At 45.1% G+C, this 4386-nt stretch overlaps 1 pseudogene; it reads left to right on the forward strand.

Annotated features, from left to right (window-relative positions):
* Nucleotides 1-1525: 1525 nt before the first annotated feature.
* On the forward strand, nucleotides 1526-2144 carry LOC105519546 (annotated as a pseudogene).
* Nucleotides 2145-4386: the final 2242 nt, after the last annotated feature.

The raw sequence follows: 4386 nt of genomic DNA on the forward strand, positions 1-4386 counted from the left end.
AGCAAGCAGATTTTTAAAAGTCTCTTAACTTCGGCCAGGCGCAGTGGCTCACTCCTGTAATCCCAGCACTTTGGGAGGCTAAGGCAGGCGGATCACAAGGTCAGGAGATGGAGACCATTCTGGCTAACATGGTGAAAACCCATCTCTACTAAAAATAGGAAAAAAAAGTTAGTCAGGCGTGGTGGCAGGTGCCTCTAGTCCCAGCTACTTGGGAGGCTGAGGCAGGAGAATGGTGTGAACCTGGGAGGCAGAGCTTGCAGTGAGCTGAGATCGCACCACTGCACTCCAGCCTGGGCGACAGAGCGAGACTCCGTTTCAAAAAAAAAAAAAGTCTCAACTTCATGTATACATGATGTATACACATGTATTTTATAGACGGACACGGGTATAGGTAGCCATGTACAAATGTGCCTGCATAATAGCATTTGTAATGAGCTGCCTACATGTGGCTGAAGGCGTTGGTGTTGACTTCAGAGAAACTACTAAGAAGTCAGTGTGGCTTCTGAGAGTCCTGAGGAGTAACTCATGAACCTTTGGACATTTTTCTGGACCACGAGACTTCATAAAGCTCCAAGAATGATACCAACTCTGCTGATGGAGGTGGAGACGAAACGGAGAGAGACCAGAGGAATGTGAGAGGATATTAGGGACGCACCTGGGTTTGTGGGATGGATGCCTAACATTTTTTAAAGTTGTTAAAATTGATAGACAAAAATAAAAATCATTACTTGGGCCAGAAGGAAATTCAGTCAGGAAAAGGGGAGAAAAAGAAAATATCATCCTTGCTTTTTGGTGAAGATCAAGTAACAGATCAGGAACAGATCAAGTCTGTTCTTATCAGAAAATATGGTAAATATAGGAAAAATGAAATAAAAGCATAAATAAGCCCTAATATACCAGTAGTTAAAATAAATGTCAATGACCAAAACACACTAATCAAAAAGAGTTAAGGGCCGTGAGCAAAGGGAAAACCTAACAATATATAAAATTACAAAACACACACCATGTAGTATATGTATAATATATAACTGTGTGTGTGTGTGTGTGCATATGATGGTTCACAAAATACCAAAAAGTGTGGTTTGAAATTTGAATGCACCCCTCTCAGAAATGAACAGGTCAGGTGGGTGAAAAAGCAAAGAACTAGAAGACTGGAACGCCACAGCTCTCTACCTGGGCTCAGAGAGAGCACTAGAGCCAACAGGCACATTCTTTTCAACACAGGGAACTTACGGGAATACTGCCTGTATCAGTCCACAGAGGAAGTCTCAGTAAATCCCAAAGTCAACATCATAGGATAATGTGATAAAATTCAAAATAAATTGTATAATATCTTACACATCTGGAGACTAACAATACACTAAGCAATCTAGGTGACAGAGGAAATGGTAAGGAAAAATTTGAAATTCCTGTGAGTCTGTGGCCTCAACAAACTCTATGTGCCTAATTTGGTAAGACCCAGCAAAGGCTTAAATACATTTATTAAGATTAAGACAGGTGGGTCTTTCCAGCCAGCGCTGAGCGAATGGCATCTCTCGGGACAGCTGGCACCTCTCGGGACAGCTGGCACAAGCACCACAAGACCGGGGGCAAGAGAAAACCTAACCACAAGAGGCAGTATGAGCTGGGGTGCCCTGCTGCCAGTGCCAAGATCGGCCCCTGCCACATCCACACAGTCCATGTGCAGAGAAGTCACAAAACATACTGTGCCCTGAGGCTGGATGTGGGAGTTTCTCCTGGGGCTCAGAGTGTTGTAACTGCAAAACAAGCATCATGGATGTTGTCTACAGTGCGTCCAATAATGAGTTGGTCTGGACCAAGACCCTGGTGAAGAGCTGCATCATACTCACTGACAACACACCATGGTGGTACGAGTCCTACCATGCACTGCTCCTGGGCCGCAAGAAAGGGGCCAAGCTGATTCCTGAGGAGGAAGAGGTTTTAAACAAAAACTGATCTAAAAACTTCAGAAGAAATATGATGAAAGGAAAAAGAATACCAAAATCAGCCTCCGGAGAAGCAGCTCCAGCAGGGCAAGCACCGCGTCAAGGCCAGGACAGTGTGGCCAGGCAGATGGCTATGTGCTAGAGGGCAAGGAGTCAGAGTTCTATCTTAGGAAAATCAAGGCCCGGAAAGGCAAATAAATCCTCATCCTTTCTGTCTCCACCCATGTAATAAACGTGTTTATTGTTCTGTTAAAAAACAAGAATTTTTAATGAGTTCAAAGACCAAAAAAAAGATTAAAAAATAAAAAAAGGAAAAACAAAACAGGGTGCAGGGAGAAGGCAGCCATCCGCAAGCCAGGAAAAGAGTCCTCACCAAAGCCCGAACATCCCAGCACCCTGATCTCAGACTTCCAGCCTCCAGACTGTTTAAGAAAATAAGTTTCTGGGTTGGGCACGGTGGCTCACGCCTGCAATCCCAGCACTTTGGGAGGCTGAGGCAGGTGGATCACGAGGTCAGGAGATCGCGACCATCCTGGCTGACACAGTGAAATACTGTCTCTACTAAAAATACAAAAAAATTAAATGGGCGTGGTGGCGGGCACCTGTAGTCCCAGCTACTCGGGAAGCTGAGGCAGGAGAATGGCAGGAACCCGGGAGGCGGAGCTTGCAGTGAGCTGAGATCTTGCCACTGCTCTCCAGCCTGGGCAACAGTGCGAGACTCTGTCTCAAAAAAAAGAAAAGAAGTTTCTGTTGTTTAACCCATGCAGTGTGTGGTATTTTGTTACAGCAGCCTGTGCTGACTAATATATCTTCTTTACTAAGTAATTTATTGGCATCATTAAATTTTACCCCTAAATTTTCCAGTATGTATCTTTAAAAACTAAAGTTAATGCCAAGTCTATATTCAAGTTTCCTAAATTACAGGACTTTTTGGAAAGAAAAACAGTTGTACTAAATCCCAGTGCTGCTTTAAATTGTTTGTGTTATCTTATTTAGGTATATTTGAACATAAAATCTAGTATAACCAGTATGTTGAATAAGCAGGGCCTATGTGACATAATTAATATGCAATTTTATTTTACTCCCTGACTCCTTAACAGTTAGTGGGGGAGCAATTGATTGAAAACATTGATAGATCCCATGATCTTTCTGGTCTCTCATAGAAAAGAGAAAACTTAGTCTAAGCAAAAAATTCCGTTTCGGTTTAGTTATTAAAATGGCTCGTGCTGTGTGATATTCAAACTTGCCAAATTCATTCAGAGATAAATCTTCTACCTTCTCTGCTTGGGATATTCAATATACAGGAAGGCAGGGAAGGTGGCATGGCATATTCCTCCCCTTCCCCATATTTCACTTCTATCCTTCCTCTCTTTTATTACTAGCTTGAATTTTTTTTTATCCTACTAGGGTCAAAGCAGGGAGCAGGAGATAAGGGATGGGAAAGTCCCACACTTCACGGGCCCATCACACTATGGATTTGAGCTCCCCCATCTTTGAGGATCTGTTTCCCAGGGCACCACTCCTGATACCAGGTTGGGTCACCGAGTGGGGACCAGTCAGGGACACAGGAGCCATACTAGGTATTTCAACAAAGAATTGAATGTGGGGACTTGGTTAAACAGATGTTGGAAGATTTAGAGAACCAAAAAGGAAACTGAGGTAACAAATAGCTGAAGGGGCAGCTGCGACCCTCTAGGGGTTAAGGAATAAAGGGAAGAGAGAATCTGGCCTTGTCAGAGCCTGAAAGTTCAGAGAAGGGCCCCACGGAGAGGGAACCAGATCTGGGAGGAGCAGCATGGCCAGGCTGGTGGTAGCCCCTGTGGGAGTGGCGATGAAGCTGTCCTGGAAGAGCAGAATGAAACTGAGTCTGGAACCGGCCGCCACTGTTGGCGTGCAGGGCTGTTGCTGATGTGCCACCATCAGGACAGTGGGCACAATGGGAAGGAGAAGTGCTTTCTTGTCTCCTTCTAGAACCTCCCATTTGCAAGGTCAACAAGGAGTCAGCTGACAGCGGAGAGATGTGTAGCTCAGCTGAGGCTAAGCATAGAAGTGAGGCTTGAAGCTGAGAGACAACAGCTCAGTATCTGGTACGAGGAGACAGAGGCCTTCCTGCCCCTCATTTTGCTCCCATGTCACTTCCTCCTCTTCAGTTTCAGACCCCACCGAGCTCAAAGCAGGGAGAAGGAGAGGAGGGGCACAAAAGGTCATCCACCCAATGGCTCTCTCGTAGGAAAGCATCAGGCTCCCTGGCCTGGCCCGTGTTTACACATGACTTGTTCTCGAATGGAACGCAGTTGGGTGCTCATAGACGCGCCCTCACAGCCTGCCTCCGTGATCTCCCTGGGCATTTTTTTTGTTTATTTGTTTGTTTTTGTTTTCTTTTTTTGGAGACGAAGTCTCGCTCTTGTTCCCCAGGTTGGAGTGTGATGGCGCGATCTTG

The sequence above is a fragment of the Colobus angolensis genome, unplaced genomic scaffold (genome assembly GCF_000951035.1).
Source record: "Colobus angolensis palliatus isolate OR3802 unplaced genomic scaffold, Cang.pa_1.0 Scaffold350, whole genome shotgun sequence".
NCBI lineage: Eukaryota > Metazoa > Chordata > Mammalia > Primates > Cercopithecidae > Colobus > Colobus angolensis.